Genomic DNA, 18385 nt, shown 5'->3' on the forward strand with positions numbered 1-18385 from the left:
ATCGCAGGAGTAGTAAAAATCGCATAAGTTGCAGAAATACCAGAGGGATACAGGTAGTGAATTCATCAACTGTGATTTGTCACAGTTAAGAATTGTAGCATTCACAGAAATCATTGATATCGGAAAATCGCAGTTTAGCCCATCACTACAATGAGTACTCTCTGCTCCCCACTCCTCCGTATTCGCTCCAACCTCTGTGCTTTGCACTAAGACGTATCTGGAACACATTGCTTTCTCCAACCCCCTACCAATCTGTGGGACCTCCCCTCGCATACCAGGCAGCAGCTGTCCCTACTCACAAAATTACAGCGGAAACGATTCGCAGCGACTGTATGCTACAACTCACGTGTGCAAATGTGCAGTTGTTACCGGCCGACTTGACCGATTTCAGATGCATATTTCAGGACCTCAGCTTTCATATCGTACTACTGTCTGAGATGTGGCTTAAGCCGAATATCTCTTCCAGCTATGTAAGCCTCGACGGCTTTGTGCTTCTGAGACATGACAAGTGTAACAAAAGAGGTGGCGGTGTTGCTGCACATATGGGTGCAAAACGTCACCCCAATGCCCTGCTCACGTCCAAAGATGAGGAAAAACAACTGGAGTTTATGTTCATTGAAATTACGCCTCTCAAAAGAAAGTGCCTTACCTCTGTAATTACAACGGCCTTGCCACAGTGCTAACACTGGTTCCCGTCAGATCACCGCAGTTAAGTGCTGTCGAGCTGGGCTAGCACTCAGATCGGTGACCATCCGGTCTGCCGAGCACTGTTGGCAAGCGGGGGTGCACTCAACCCTTGTGAGGAAAACTGAGGGACTACTTGATTGAGAAGTAATGTCTCCGGTGTCGTAAACTGACATACAGCCGGGAGAGTGGTGTGCTGACCACTTACCCCTCCATATCTGCATCCAGTGCCGCCTGTGGGTTGAGGATGACACGGCGGCCGGTCGGTACCGTTGAGCCCTACAAGGCCTGTTCAGACGGAGTTTAGTTTATCTGTATAATACATACTATGCTGTGCAGCTCTCTAGCTTTGAATCTGCACTCTCAGGTCTTGAATCTTTGTATGAACATGTAATTGTAGCCAGAGATGTGAACATAAACTTTATGAGCAACACTCCTTCAGTTTCAAAATTCGGGTATATGCTTTCCTGCTCAAATCTTGCACTGCTTCCACTTGGGCCAACTCACCATACTGCAGACATACCTCTATCGATATTTTTGCGACCAAGTCCCCAAACAGATATTCACACTGATCAAATTTCTGCACATGGCTTATCTGCTCAAGATGTAATATTCATGAATTATTCGTTGTAATGTCCAAGGAACAAACAGCAACTGGCCACTTTTAGAGATTTAAGCTTATGGCTGACGCCTATGATATCTCTTGGCCAGGAATGACCAGAAATAACTTCGACATGAATTATGAAGTATTTAATTTCGCTGAGAGACTCAGTAATTTATAGAATATACATGCTTCGATAAAAACTCTAAGAGTCAGGAGACAACCTGCACCATGGCTTGCCAATCAACTGAAACACTTGATCACCGTCAGAGACATGAAACACCTGATCACTATCAGAGACACGAAACACCTGATCACCATCAGAGACATAGTGCACAGGAAATATAAACGGCACCTGACCTCCGAGAATCATCTCGCCTAAAAGTGGCTGTGCACCCGATTCAGCCAGTCAGTGAGAAATGGAAAACTCAGACATGCCCACTCCTCAACTAAGACTTTCACTGACCCTTCATCATGTGGAAAAATCTGCAGGGGCTAGGAACAGGCAAATATCAGCGTGCAGCTGAATCTCTGGTTCCTATTGAGGGTCCAAAAGAGTGTTTCTCCAAGACTACATCTCTACCTGACCAACGCGCAAGGAGACAAACCATCGAATTCCTCGAACTGTCTGCGGTGGGTACAAAGGAAAAACTTTTTCTGCAGCCGGTAAGCCTTAACAGAGTCAGAAAGTCAACATGTCAATGTTACAATACAAATGATCAGTTTCCTTGTCGATTTATTACTGCCGATAATAGTGTATATTTTCAGACATTCACTGATCTCCAGCATCTATTCAATGGCCTGGAAAAACGGACTTATTAAACCTCTACCTGAAAAAGAATATGTCAAAGAACCTTCTGACTACAGGCCCCTTTGCACTCGACCAGAATTATCTAAGGCTTTGGAATACGTAGTTCACAACCAGCTTACCACTTACTTAACCTCAACTAACCTCCTGCATGAATACCAATCTAGCTTCCGAATAAATCGTAGCATGACGACTGCTCTTGTGAAAGTGACTGACGAAGCGAAACTAGCTAAGGACAAACAGGTGGCGACCATTATGTGCTTTTTGGATTTCAGCAAAGCTTCTGACACCGCCGACTTTGGTATTCTACTTGTTCAAATCAAAAGTCTAAACTTTTCTTCAAGTGTGCTACAATGGATCCGCTCATACTTTATATCCCACCAATAATATGTAGTGATCTGAACAAAGAGTTCACAGTGGAGGAATGTTGTATCAGGGGTCCCACAAGAATCAGTATTGCGCCCATTACTTTACTCATTATATGTCAATGATGTGCTGACTATTATCTCCCATTGCAAATATCATTTATACCCTGATGACCTTCAGTTATATGTAGGTGCAAGCCCAACAAATCTGAGTACAGCCAACCAGAACGCAAAAGCTGACTTACTTGCTTTATCAGAACAGGCTCAAGACATAGGTTTGAAATTTAATGCATCTAAAACGCAACTAACCTTAGTCATTCACAAAAGATTTATTACAAAACAGTTTAGAGTACCTTAATTTCCATTGCAAAGGCCCTTTGTATATGAAAGTTTTCTTGCAATGTCAGGAGGTTTTTGTTGTGATTATTCACTCTGTGATGATTCATATTCCATTTTGTTGAATGGTTCATGTCCATGTTTTATCAGGTGTTTGGTGAAGGTAGAATGACTGTTTTCATATTTCCAACGTCTTATGTGTTCTTTACATCTAGTTATAAAGTTCCTGTTTGTCATCCCCAGATATGCTGATTTACATTTCTGGCACTCTAGTCGATTATACCTGCTCCCTGGTATTTATCTGGTTTTTCTTTTGTTTGTAAATATGACTGGCGTGTGTTTCTTGTTCTGTAAGCTATTTGTAATCCCTGGTTTTTCAGTGTATTTTCTGTTTTGTGTGGTGCTTTGAGTTTGTATGTAAGAGTGTACCATTTTTTTTTTTGTTCATGTCTTGAGTGTTATTGTTTTGTGTTTCCATGTGTACTGTAGTGTCTGTGAGGTTCTGTGCTCTCTGCTTGTTTTGATTTTTCCTTAGTTGTGTTTTAATTTTTTGATTGAGTTTTTGTACTATATGGGTGCTTTGTACTATATGGGTGCTGCAACCATTGTTAGTGGCTATGAGTTGTATTGTTTGTAACTCTTTTTCATAACTTTCTTTTTTCAGTGTGATATTATTTAGCCAGTGTAACGTGTTGTAGGGCTGATAATTTTTGATTTTGAGGGTAGTTAAATGATGCATGTATGATAATGTCTGTGGCTGCTGGCTTTCTGAAGAGGTCAAATATGTGTTTATTGTTCTCTCTCCTTATTGTTATATCCAAGAAATGATTTGCTTTTTTTCAATATACCCATTGTGGATGACGAACTAATGGAAAAAATTCAGAAACATCGTCCAGTACGCCTTAGATAAGTTCGTACCGACTAAGGTCCAAAGCGAGGGGAAAGATCCGCCGTGGTATAACAATCATGTACGAAAGGTACTACGGAAACAAAGAAAGCTTCATCATAGGTTTAAGAGTAGTCGAATCATAGCTGATAAGGAAAAGCTGAACGAAGCGAAAAAGAGCGTAAAGAGAGCAATGAGAGAAGCATTCAACGAATTCGAACATAAAACATTGGCAAACAATCTAAACAAGAACCCTAAAAAGTTTTGGTCATATGTAAAATCGGTAAGCGGATCTAAATCCCCTATTCAGTCACTCGTTGACCACGATGGAACCGAAACAGAGGACGACCGAAGAAAGGCAGAAATACTGAATTCAGTGTTCCGAAACTGTTTCACTGCGGAAAATCGTAACACGGTCCCTGACTTCAGCCGTCGCACGGACGCCAAAATGGAAAATATTGAAATAAACGATATCGGAATTGAAAAACAACTGCTATCACTTAGTAGCGGAAAAGCATCCGGACCAGACGAGATACCCTTAAGATTCTACAGTGATTATGCTAAAGAACTTGCCCCCTTTCTATCAGCAATTTATCGTAGATCGCTGGAAGAACGTAAAGTACCTAGCGACTGGAAGAAAGCGCAGGTCGTTCCCATTTTCAAGAAGGGTCATAAATCAGATGCGAATAATTATAGGCCTATTTCGCTTACGTCAATCTGTTGTAGAATAATGGAACATGTTTTGTGTTCTCGTATTATGACGTTCTTAGATAATACAAATCTCCTTCATCATAACCAACATGGATTCCGCAAACAGAGATCATGTGAAACTCAGCTCGCCCTATTTGCCCAAGAAATTCACAGTGCCGTAGACACTGGCGAGCAGATTGATGCCGTATTCCTGGACTTCAGGAAGGCATTTGATACGGTTCCGCACTTACGTTTAGTGAAAAAAATACGAGCTTACGGAATATCGGACCAGGTTTGTGATTGGATTCGGGATTTCCTAGAAGAAAGAACACAACATGTCATTCTTAACGGTTCAAAATCTGCAGATGTAGAGGTAATTTCGGGAGTACCGCAGGGAAGCGTGATAGGACCTTTATTGTTTACAATATACATAAATGACTTAGTTGACAACATCGGTAGCTCCGTGAGGCTATTTGCAGATGACACGGTTGTCTACAAGAAAGTAGCAACATCAGAAGACTCGTACGTACTCCAGGAGGACCTGCAGAGGATTAATGCATGGTGCGACAGCTGGCAGCTTTCCCTAAACGTAGATAAATGTAATATAATGCGCATACATAGGGGCAGAAATCCATTCCAGTACGATTATGCCATAGGTGGTAAATCATTGGAAGCGGTAACGACCGTAAAATACTTAGGAGTTACTATCCGGAGCGATCTGAAGTGGAATGATCACATAAAACAAATAGTGGGAAAAGCAGGCGCCAGGTTGAGATTCATAGGAAGAATTCTAAGAAAATGTGACTCATCGACGAAAGAAGTAGCTTACAAAACGCTTGTTCGTCCGATTCTTGAGTATTGCTCATCAGTATGGGACCCTTACCAGGTTGGATTAATAGAAGAGATAGACATGATCCAGCGAAAAGCAGCGCGATTCGTCATGGGGACATTTAGTCAGCGCGAGAGCGTTACGGAGATGCTGAACAAGCTCCAGTGGCGGACACTTCAAGAAAGGCGTTACGCAATACGGAGAGGTTTATTATCGAAATTACGAGAGAGCACATTCCGGGAAGAGATGGGCAACATATTACTACCGCCCACATATATCTCGCGTAATGATCACAACGAAAAGATCCGAGAAATTAGAGCAAATACGGAGACTTACAAGTAGTCGTTCTTTCCACGCACAATTCGTGAATGGAACAGGGAAGGGGGGATCAGATAGTGGTACAATAAGTACCCTCCGCCACACACCGTAAGGTGGCTCGCGGAGTATAGATGTAGATGTAGATGTAGAATAGTGCCAGACACAGCAACATTTGCCTCCTTTGACATAGTAAGCCTCTACACCAATATCCTGTGGAAAGACACTCTCACAATAATACAAAAGAATATTACCAAATACAAAAAGCTAAGCAATGCAGAAATTTATGAACTCATGATGTTGCTTGAATTAGTCCTCTCACATAGCTATTTTTCACTCAATGGCAAATTTTACATGCAAATCTTTGGTCTGGAAATGGGTAGAAGCCTTGCAGGCTTGCTTTCTGACGTATTTATAGATAATCTGGAACAAAACTTCTTCTTAAAACACTCACAATTTATTGACAAAATTCTATGTTCTAAAAGATATGTGGATGACACAATAATACTTTTCAATAGTCGAAAGAAGAACTAAATAACCTAACAGATGAAATGAATAAAATGCACCAAAATATTAAATTAACAGTTAAACACCAGACCACTGAAGGAATTAAGTTGTTTGACATGACTATCTCCACTCGCAATAACAAGCATACCTTCAAAATATACAGAAAACCCACTACCAGTGATGTTACCATTAGCAATACCTCACGCCACTCGAACAAACATAAAACTGCTTTCTTCAGGTCATCTGTAAACCATATGCTCTGCACCCCTATCAGTGAAGAAGACGCATGTAAAGAAATGAATATTCTTAAATTTATAGCCCAAAATAATGGTTATAATTCATCTTTGATAAACAACCCTATCAGTGATGTAGATTCATGTAAAGAAATGAACATACTTAAATCTATAGCCAAAAATAATGGTTATAATTCATCTTTGATAAATACCCTATATGAAAAATCCAAAGTAAACTCAAGCAACCACCATCACCATTAAAAACTAAGACTGAAATGCCAAAATTTGTCTGTCTTCCATTCTTTGGCAAAGTATCATATAAACTTGCAAATCTTTTCAGTCCACACAACATAAAAATATCGTTTCACACTGACAGTAAACTACAAAATAAAATTGTTCACAATAATAAAACCACTAGAGATTCGCATAAAAATTCTGGCATATACAATCTCACATGCTCCTGTTCTTCCTTCTACATGGGCCAAACAGGGAGAAATTTAACAACTCGCTACAGGGATCATATGGATGCCCTTCATCTGAAAAACTTAGATAAGTCCAGTTTTGCATCACATGTTGCTCATCATGAACACTCTGTTGATGATATCAATGACAGTCTTTCTGTGCTACACACTGCCGAGGAAGGGCTACATATGGACCTCCTTGAACAATTAGAAATTTTCATCCACAAACTAAAATCACCCCAAAAAATCCTGAATGAACAGACTGAGTCAACGCAAAACCTTTTCTTCCAGAATTTCCAGGCTATCCTGGCAGCAAGAAAACAACAAAAATGACAATAATTCATCTTCATGCATAAATCTTGTTGTTCTCGGTGTGTAGCGACTATGGTATTGTATGACTTACAAAAAGTTTTTAATTGTGTTTTAAATATTCACCTCTAACTGTTTACCTTTTGTATGCACCTAGGAACATTTACTGAAATGTAAAACCTGTACTAGCAATATTTGTATCATAATACAATGATGTCTTGCCAAAGATATTAGCAAAGTGCAATATCTATCCTATCTGTGTTCTTTGTAAAAACATCAAACTTGCCGTAAGGGTTCTGTGACGCGAAGGTGCCACCGGCCAGTATGAATTCGGCAACTGGCGGTTACTTGCACTTTTTTTTTATAATGAGACATGCTTTCTTTAAATTGAGATACCTTTCCTTAATTCACATTACATTTCGTGAAGATAAAGGCCGCTACTCTCGATCGTAATAAATTTAGTTATTTTGTAAATGTTTTCTCGTAATGTTGTTCCCATTCATGATTTCATACACCCTACGGTTGATTCTGCGGATCAGGATTTTTTTTCTATCATTTGTGCGTCCACAGTGATTGTAGATTCTATTAGAATATGTATGGTATTTCAAAACCATCTTTGCAACTACATAGAAAAATGTGTGTTTAGTTCGCAACGCTCGTTTCAACTTTTCCTTCTGGTAAATCAGCGTAATTGGCTCCAAGGGTGTTGGAATAGTAATAAACTAATACTATTCTAACGTCCTTGGTTTGATTTGTTCTTCCACTTTTATTATCTTAGAGCATGTGGGTTCTGCCCATATTGACTATTGAGGAATGCAGAAATAAAGTTAAAGCTGTTGCAATCTCATGTTCTTGCGGAAACTCGTGTATTGGTTTTTCCAGGTATTAAATACGCGACTTAAGTATGACTCTAGGAAAAACGAATATATATTTTGGAACCAAGTTAATACTACATGTTTGTTGTATTTGATATGGACGATTGAAGCAGTTTGACAGTATCTTGAAATGATCTTGTAACTGTGAATGAAAATAGGGTATGGGTTTAATGTTAGTTTGCAGTTATTTACTGGACACAAGTGAACGTTATTTTATTCCGTATTTAACTTGTTGTGACCCCACTAGTTATGGTTTGGGACAAAGGTGTTAATTTCACATATAATTTTTTTCGGGTTATGTGAATTACAACCAACAATTGTCTTTAGTGAATATATGTTTTCGAAATACTAAGTGGTAGAAAATATGTTTTAAGTAAGTATTTTAATACACACCAGTATCTGTACTAATACACACCAGTATCTGTACTCTTAATTACGAAAAATAGCAGGTCGATATGTATGTATATCATATTTTCAAGTGCTTGCTATTTTCGCCACGTCCTATGAAAATTGGTACATGTCTACTGTGATTTCGTAAAAGATGCATATCACATACTGATACGTTGTTTGAAGCAGGTTCTGTATGCTGTGATCTCCAGCAATACTTTGTGAATGACAGGAAAAGCGCAAAGTGAAGTTTGCACCCTACTAAATTCGTATGAGTCTTGAGTTTTATACCCCATGTGACGAAATAATGTTTGTGAAAGAACCACCAGGAATTAGTTTGCTTAAACCTGATGTACTGCTCCTACAGACTATAGCATGCCAAGTGCCTATTACCTTCTTGTAGGGATCCATTATGCTGGGAGGAAAGAAAATGCTATAGAATGTTCCACGAGTTTTCAATGTGCTTTGAGAATTAAAAGTTTGTTCTGCTATATATTTTAGTAAATAATGTGCTTTTTAATGTAGTTTTCTATGAGAATAGTGGAACGGCCTCCTGGAAAGATAATTAAAAGCTGAGTAAGGAAAGCCACATGTAATCAGGATCATCTTCATGGTTGCAATTAGGAGGAAGTCATTTCAAGAAATTCGGTTGTTTTAGAGAAAGCTAAACACATATTAAGGTCAAGAATCAGAACTTTTGCAGTGCAGTGTCTAGACTGCAGTAGGTGTTATTCTTTAGTGAGCAGGTGATTTCTGCATGGTATTAGTTGCCCCAAACTGGGTAGCGATACACCCATGGAAAGCGTCAAAGTAACAGATGTGTTAAAAGTACATATTAAAATATCTGTTAAAAATGTGGGTCACCAGCAGTCAACAATCTGTAGGGCTGGAATTTTATTTTGCATCTGTCAGCCTGAAATTAATTACTGCAGTGAGCAGAGTTCTGATAGAAATGTGGGTGTAGTGGTAAACGATTTAAAGTGCAGCATGCGTGATTAACATCAGTCCAAATTGTATTGTTCATACCTTTTGTTAATGACATGATTATGGACCTTTTTGAGTGTAGTACATGTCCACAAGCATTTGCCTAGCAGGAGACAGCAAGCTCTGTTGTACCCGTTCGTTCTCCGTGTGTAAAACAGAGGCCAGCTTTAGTAAATGGTTTTATTTAGAAAATTCACTTTGCCATTTTAGATGCCTTTATTGGTCTTGATGCTGAAATTAGTGGTCGTGTAGGAAAGTACACATGGCGACTGTAGTTCAATCCATGGCAGTATACAGTAAGCCTGTGGGACAAAGGAACAACAGAATTCATTACTCATTTGTTGACATTACGTACCATTTTGAGATTCAATTTCTCCAGGTGTATTTCATGATGACATAAATCTCGTGTGAACAAAGGACCTGTTCACTCAAGATTTATTTCATCATGAAATATGCGTTGAGAAATTGAAGAATCATACTTTGAGATTGTTCAGACTCCTCACAACCTGAGAACAGTGAATAATATTTTTCAGCTAGTGTCTGATTTAGCTGCTCAGCTGTGGGCTCATTTGCTGCAGCCAGTACTGGATAAAATATTGCCTTTAATTTGTACCTCATAGTAAAAATGGCAACTGGATGCAACTGTTCGTCTGCCTGCTTGTTTTTCAGAGGTGTAGAACAGCATCAATTGACATGGAGACAATCTGGATAAAGGAAGAGAGGTCAGATGACGTCCCTAATGAGCCAGGTTCTGTGGTAAGTGGTTTACCACTGTTTCATTAATTTGTGTGCCATATGTAGGGGTGTACTTGGTTGTAGGATACCACCCGCCTGCTTTGTTTGACCTGTGGGAAATATGGAAGCGTCCGATCCCGCCCGTCTGCTTTGACCCATGACGTCACAAATATGGCGGAAACGACCATAAACCACGATTCCAATATGGCGCATATAAAGTCGTTACATACACATTATGAGGACGAAAATACATCAAAAAACACACACACACTTTCCACAAAAAACCTAATGACACTAACGGGACAAGCGCGGGAATTGGGGTGTTTTTGGGTGGGGGCAAACTAAATATAAAAAAAAATTTAGACACTCACCCCCATACTAAACCACACAAAACGGCGAAAAAAACTGACATCACAAAACTCCCCAAATACCACAAAACACAATATCATCTGGAATCGGACACTTCCCTTGACCTATATAGCTCAACAGCAGCTCCCGATCCCATAAATTAGGATCAGACACTTCCCTTGGCCTATATAGCTCAAAAACATCTCCCAATAACAATAAACACACACATCGGGATCGAACACTTCCCTTGACCTGCGCTCTGTTAATTTTATCCGTCATATCCATTCCTCAACAAAAACAACAACCGATTAATTTACTAAAATTACCACAGGACATACAGCGAACAACACTAAATTAACCTTCACACAAAATCTTTAACTCACTGAAACGAATTCCACTACAAACATCCTACACTCGAACAATTCTGGACAATGAGCAAAAGCGAACTGAGCCCATAACACCACACAAACGAAAACCCTGAACATACCACCAGAGAGCACAACAAACCACAACACGACGACATCTACGAACACGCCACACTCACAAACCAAACTCCGCGCCGTCATGACGTCACACACAACACCCTTACGTCACGGGTCAAAGCCAATGCGTGGGATCGGACGCTTCTGTCGACCCAACCTGTGATATAGTTGTACTGAGCCATGATGTGTTGAGAAATTGAGCAGTGGTGTTGAAGATTGATAGTGAAATGTTGATGTAGTGTATGAAGATGCGAAGGCATAATTGTGAAGGCCGTGTGAGGTATGTTGTTCTATAAGCCTATTGTGCAACAGGAACGATATGGGGTATGGTTATTGTAGTAAAGATTCATTTGCTCTTCTGACTCAACCATCTCGAAATTTGTGAACTATGTGGCACAACATTCTACTCAATATAGCACTGAACAGTAAGACATACAACAAAGGAATTTCCATCACTTACACAATAAACCCATGTGTGTGCAGGGATGAAATTTTGAATGTTGCGGAATTTTTTGAACAGATCTTGTCACCCCACTGCCCAAAATGTGGCAAACACATACATAGTCTTTGTGAACATCCTTCTTTGCGTGTCAACTGTGCAGCAATGGAGGAAATATGAATGTCTACATTCTGTGGGTTGTGGGTATGATATGTTGTGCTAACCTCACAACCATTGCTGCCCCAGCCTTGTCCCATCCTCCACCCTCTGCCTTCCCCACCACCCTCCTTTTTCCGTTGTTCTCACAGCACCTTCTTAAGGAACCACCTCTTGCACGTGGCTGGAGAAATGTTCTCCTTTTTTGCTATATACTGGTGACGTGGCCCCCTCTTGGGATCCCTCTCCCCGGTAACCCTCAGACCGGAGGCCCAATGGCAAATAATGGCCGAAGGAGCCACGACACATGGATCCCAGGGCTATATGCTCATAATCTATCCCCATAATCAGTGTGGATATCCCCTTCGAGGAACCTTGCCCACCAAATTGAAGGGGTAACAGTTGTGTAGGAAACGTGACCATAAAGCATAAGGTGAACAGTGGTGCACAAATACTCATAAGACATTAAAAGAAATGTTATCAGTTGGTGAACAAATGACATTAATATAAAGTGTTTGGGGTTTCCCCACAACGAATATTCTGAATATGTAGGATACATTACCATGAAATAAAAGGTTATACCAGCAGTGACAACCTATATTAAGAAGCGCAAAAATTCGTTAAAACATCATGAAAACATAACAAATAGACCATGTTGTTAAGATGAACTGAAAGTACATGTTGAGTACGTAACTGTCACAGAGAGACTGTTAGTGCTACATGGTGAAATCACAATGAAACTAAAACTACCAATTGGGGATGCTAGATTGGTCAAAGTGGCGCCTTCGTTGTAGAATAGGCAAGTGAAGCAAATATTGGAAATTTAAATAACAATACAAAATATATAACTCTTCAATTGAAGACAATTAATGCTGATTAGATATTCAGCAGGTCTGTTGTAGCAAAAGATAAACATATGCCTCTATCTCCTTCTCATGTCTGTAGTGTGAAAAAAAATCACCCCCCCCCCCCCCCAGGCACACAATTCTTTTGAGGTCGTGCGTGGTGCACACTGGGAAATGAGCTATTGTGCCCCATTGATCCTACCTGAATTGCATTTCCATCACCGTACCCCTCACTCATACATGGAAGAACCCTGGAGACACTAAAAGGTATCAGATAGATTATATAATGGTAAGACAGAGATTTAGGAACCAGGTTTTAAATTGTAAGGCATTTTCAGGGGCAGATGTGGACTCTGACCACAATCTATTGGTTATGACCTGTAGATTAAAACTGAAGAAACTGCAAAAAGGTGGGAATTTAAGGAGATGGGACCTGGATAAACTAAAAAACCAGAGGTTGTACAGAAATTCAGGGAGAGCATAAGGGAGCAATTGACAGGAATGGGGGAACTAAATACAGTAGAAGAAGAATGGGTAGCTTTGAGGGATCAAGTAGTGAAGGCAACAGAGGATCAAGTAGGTAAAAAGACGAGGGCCAGTAGAAATCCTTGGGTAACAGAAGAAATATTGAATTTAATTGATGAAAGGAGAAAATATAAAAATGCAGTAACTGAAGCAGGCAAAAAGGAATACAAACGTCTCAAAAATGAGATCGACAGGAAGTGCAAAATGGCTAAGCAGGGATGGCTAGAGGATAAATGCAAGGATGTAGAGGCCTATCTCACTAGGCGTAAGATATATACCGCCTACAGGAAAATTAAAGAGACCTTTGGAGATAAGAGAACGACTTGTATGAATATCAAGAGCTCAGATGGAAACCCAGTTCTAAGCAAAGAAGGGAAAGCAGAAAGGTGGAAGGAGTATATAGAGGGTCTATACAAGGGCGATGTACTTGAGGACAATATTATGGAAATGGAAGAGGATGTAGATGAAAATGAAATGGGAGATATGATACTGCGTGAAGAGTTTGACAGAGCACTGAAAGACCTGAGTCGAAACAAGACCCCTGGAGTAGACAACATTCCATTGGAACTACTGACGGCCTTGGGAGAGCCAGTCCTGTCAAAATTCTACCATCTGGTGAGAAAGATGTATGAAACAGGCGAAATACCCTCAGGCTTCAAGAAGAATATAATAATTCCAATCGCAAAGAAAGCACGTGTTGACAGATGTGAAAATTACCGAACAATCAGTTTAATAAGCCACAGCTGCAAAATACTAACACGAATTCTTTACAGACGAATGGAAAAACTAGTAGAAGTCGACCTTGGGGAAGATCAGTTTGGATTCCGTAGAAACACTGGAACACGTGAGGCAATACTGACCTTACGACTTATCTTAGAAGAAAGATTAAGGAAAGGCAAACCTACGTTTCTAGCATTTGTAGACTTAGAGAAATCTTTTGACAATGTTGACTGGAATACTCTCTTTCAAATTCTAAAGGTGGCAGGGGTAAAATACAGGGAGCGAAAGGCTATTTACAATTTGTACAGAAACCAAATGGCAGTTATAAGAGTCAAGGGACATGAAAGGGAAGCAGTGGTTGGGAAGGGAGTAAGACAGGGTTGTAGCCTCTCCCCGATGTTGTTCAATCTGTATATTGAACAAGCAGTAAAGGAAACAAAAGAAACATTCGGAGTATGTATTAAAATTCATGGAGAAGAAATAAATACTTTGAGGTTCGCCGATGACATTGTAATTCTGTCAGAGACAGCAAAGGACTTGGAAGAGCAGTTGAATGGAATGGACAGTGTCTTGAAAGGAGGATATAAGATGAACATCAACAAAAGCAAAACGAGAATAATGGAATGTAGTCTAATTAAGTCGGGTGATGCTGAGGGAATTAGATTAGGAAATGAGGCACTTAAAGTAGTAAAGGAGGTTTGCTATTTGGGGAGCAAAATAACTGATGATGGTCGAAGTAGAGAGGATACAAAATGTAGGCTGGCAATGGCAAGGAAAGCGTTTCTGAAGAAGAGAAATTTGTTAACATCCAGAATTGATTTAAGTGTCAGGAAGTCATTTCTGAAAGTATTCGTATGGAGCGTAGCCATGTATGGAAGTGAAACATGGACGATAAATAGTTTGGACAAGAAGACAATAGAAGCTTTCGAAATTTGGTGCTACAGAAGAATGCTGAAGATTAGATGGGTAGATCACATAACTAATGAGGAAGTATTGAATAGGATTGGGGAGAAGAGAAGTTTGTGGCACAACTTGACCAGAAGAAGGGATCGGTTGGTAGGACATGTTGTGAGGCATCAAGGGATCACCAATTTAGTATTGGAGGGCAGCGTGGAGGGTAAAAATCGTAGAGGGAGACCAAGAGATGAATACACTAAGCAGATTCAGAAGGATGTAGGTTGCAGTAGGTACTGGGAGATGAAAAAGCTTGCACAGGATAGAGTAGCATGGAGAGCTGCATCAAACCAGTCTCAGGACTGAAGACCACAACAAAAACAACCCCTCACTCCGAATCCCCACTCCTTCGTTGCTGCGCCCCTGTTATCCTTTCTCAGTGTTTTGATTTATGTCAACCTGGGTTGACTGTTCCCCGTATTCATTGCAATTTTGTCCCACTTCCCTTTCCTCCATTTAGACATTTTCGGCACCCCTTGGGTTTTTACCTCCGCCTCTAAATTTATGTCTCTAATGTGAGCAGTTTGGGGGACAACTCCGTCCCTGGCTTCTATGGCATGGATTAGGCTGGTATTACACTATTAAATTTATTTGTCAAAAATCTTTGTCAGAGATATTTGATGGTGTAAAAGGGAACTTTGTCAAATGTCGTCCAATATTTGATCAAATCTAGGGCCTTGCTGTAGATTTGATCAAAGAAGTCGCTTGTCTTCTGTTCACTGCAATGTGACATGTTACAACATGGAGTGCTAGCATCGCTGCAGCTTTCTGCCGTCTGTAGTGCTTTTACAAACGTTGCTGGTAAATATAATTGCTGTGTGCCGACAACTATAAAATTAATAAGAGACGTATGAAGTTGATGAGGCGCTTAACGTGAGGCACCCTGAATACAAAAATATATTAAGAAGACTGGCGACCTAAACTGACCTAACCTAACCCTCTCCTGTAGCAAGGATTCGGAGTGTTACAGTGAGCCTGTCTTCTGCAGATGTAGCAGTTCTTAAATGAATACTGTAATCTGTGATAGAAGACACACTTCACTGAGGACATACAGAAATGTATGCTCATCCATTCTAGTCCGCCCTCTTCCTCCTTGCCCGCCCCCTTCCTCCTCCTTGCCCGCCCCCTTCCTCCTCCTTGCCCGCCCCCTTCCTCCTCCTTGCCCGGTTTTTGGTATTGGATTTTGATACTTGGCTTCCTCATATTCGGCAGCTTAAACAGATGTGCTGGCGGCACCTTAACGCTATTCATTGTTTGAGACACACCAATTGGGCTGCCGATCAGTGTACCCTTCTACGGCTGTACCAGGCATTAATTCAATCCTGTCTAGATTATGGGAGCCTGGCTTATGGTTTTGCATCCCCTTCCCCATTGCAGTTGCTGGACCCCATCCTTCACAGTGGGATCCGACTCTCCTCTGGAGCTTTCCAGACAAGCAGGTGTCCCTCCATTGCGGGTCCGGCGCAAACTGCTACTGGCTGCTTATGCTACACACATTTGTAGCTTGCCTGGGCATCCCAATTATCATCTCCTGTTCCCTCAGTCAGTCGCCCATCTTCCGGAACGCGGGCCCCAGTCAGGGTGTACGATTATGGTTCGCATCAGAGCTCTTCTCTCTGGGCTTGAGGCTTTCCCTCTTCCACCTCTTTTCTGGGCCCCTCTGCGTATACCCTCATGGTGTGTGCCCCACAGGTGCCTTTGGCTCGATTTAGCACAGGGCCCAAAGGACTCAGTCCCTCCTGAGGCCATCTGCCACTGCTTTCTTTCAATCCTTGCCACGTTTCAAGTTTCTGACATTGTCTATACTGACATTTCAATGGTTGCTGGTCGTGTTGGTTATGTTCTTACTCTAGGGGATCATTATGAACAACTCTCATTGCCGACTGGCTGCAGTGTTTTCACTGCCAAGCTGGTCGCCACCCCTCGCGCCCTAGAGTATATCTGCTCCTGCTCAGGTGAAACCTTCGTTATCTGTAGTGACTCTCTGAGCGGTTTACAAGCTATCGACCAGTGTTTCCCCCACTCGTCTGGTGATGGCTATCCAGGAGTCCCTCCATACTCTTGCCTGTTGCAGCTGCTCTTTGGTCTTTGTGTGGACCCCAGGTCATGTCGGCATCCCGGGAAATGAACATGTTGACATGCTGGCCAAACAGGCTGTCGGTCCACCAGCCTTGGAGATTGGCCTTTCGAAGAGTGACCTCAGGTCAGTTTTGCGGCAGAAGGTACTTCGCACCTGGGGTGAAGAATAGCGCACCCTTCCTTTGTCCGGCAAACTTAGGGCCATCGAGGAGGCTACCGGTGTGTGGCGCTCCTCCTTGCGGGTCCCTCGCAAGGACTCTGTTGTCCTCTGCCGGCTGCGCATTGGCCACACCTGGATAACACACAGCTATTTATTGCGCCGTGAGGACCCACCTTTATGTCGCTGTGGGTTAGCTTTGACGGTGGTCCACATCTTGTCAGACTGGCCACTTTTTACTCTGCTCAGGCAGACATTTGTGCTGCCTGGTATCCTTCCTGCACTTTTATCAGATGACGTTGTGGTGGCAGATTTAGTTTTGAGTTTTAATCATGCAGGGGGTTTTTATCGCTTGATCTCAGTGTTTGTCCTTTTTTTGTGTTGAGTCTGGCTTTGGCCTATGATTTTGGGTTTTTAGTGCATTTCTTGGTGGTTGGCTTTTCCTTTTTTGTTTCTATGGTCGGCCAACCACTGTCACAGTCGGTGTGATTTTAATTCCTTTTTTCTGGTATCTGTCTTTGTCTTTCTTGTCCTGTGTTGTGTCTTGTCATCTCCATTGTTTGTTTTTATTCTTTGAAGGTGTTTCAAGTTCATGGAAAAAGGGACCGATTGCCCTAGTAGTCTGGTCCCTTCAATCCCACAAACGAACCAACCAATCGAGTGGTCTGTTCTTTCTGACACCTACTTGAGCGACCGTGTGCTATCAGTTTTCTGACTCCAACCCCATCCATGTGCTCTCCACATTTTAACAGTCATCCTACGATTGCAGACTGCATTCATTGTAAACAGATGCATGCAAAGTGTCATTGTGTTCTTCAGGATAGCAAAAGAGCTAGCTGGATTTCGTTCACTAGTTCTTTTAACAGTTCCACACCTTCCTCTGTAGTGTGGGACAACCTCCAACGGCTCTCTGGGAACAAGATCCATTCCCCAATTTCTGCCCTGAAAGTAGCAGACGATGTTATTATGGACCCTGTTGCTATCTCCAAGACCTTGTGCCATCATTTTGCGGAAGTTTCGAGCTCTTCCCTGCTATCACCCTGCCTTCCTCCATCGGAAACGAGCAGAGGGGGCTCAGGCGATACTCTTCCCTTCTCCGAATTATGAGTGCTACAATGCTGCCTTTGCTATGAGGGAGCTAGATCATGCTCTCAGTTCATCCTGATCCTCCGTCCCAGGGCCAGACGCCATCCACATTCAGATGTTGCTGCACCTTACTCTTGCGTACAAGCACTTTCTGCTTAACACATACAACCTCTTCTGGGCAGAGGGCACATTTCCCGGGCACTGGCGTGAAGCCAAATCATACCCATACCTAAGCCCAGTAAGGACTAAAACCTTCCTTCTAGCTACTGCCCCATCTCCCTTACCAGCTGCATTTGCAAGGTGATGGAACTTACAATTCGTGCCCAGCTGGTATGGTGGCTCGAGTCTCTCAGTTTACTGACGAGTGCACAGTGTGGATTTTGAGTGCGGCGTTCCGCAGTTGACCATCTCGTTACTTTGTCCACTCGTGCCATGAATGGTTTTCTGCAAAAATCCCAGACTGTGGCCATGTTTTTCAGTTAGGAGAAGGCCTTCGACATCTGCTGGAGAACTGGTATCCTCTGTACTCTTTACACGAGCGGCTGGCATGGCTGCCTGCCCCTTTTCCTTCTGGCATTTTTAAATAATC

The 18385-nt window shown here is 41.7% G+C and overlaps 1 long non-coding RNA gene across 1 annotated transcript in view; it reads left to right on the top strand.

Moving 5' to 3' along the window:
- The first annotated feature begins 9163 nt into the window (after positions 1 to 9163).
- The window catches only part of LOC124562662, a 29323-nt gene continuing 20101 nt past the window's right edge, over positions 9164 to 18385 (top strand). The window contains exon 1 of the long non-coding RNA XR_006969595.1: positions 9164 to 10026. This is a non-coding gene — a long non-coding RNA (uncharacterized LOC124562662). The remainder of the gene's footprint in view (positions 10027 to 18385) is intronic.

This window comes from Schistocerca americana, unplaced genomic scaffold (assembly GCF_021461395.2).
Source record: "Schistocerca americana isolate TAMUIC-IGC-003095 unplaced genomic scaffold, iqSchAmer2.1 HiC_scaffold_117, whole genome shotgun sequence".
NCBI classification, from domain to species: Eukaryota; Metazoa; Arthropoda; class Insecta; order Orthoptera; family Acrididae; genus Schistocerca; species Schistocerca americana.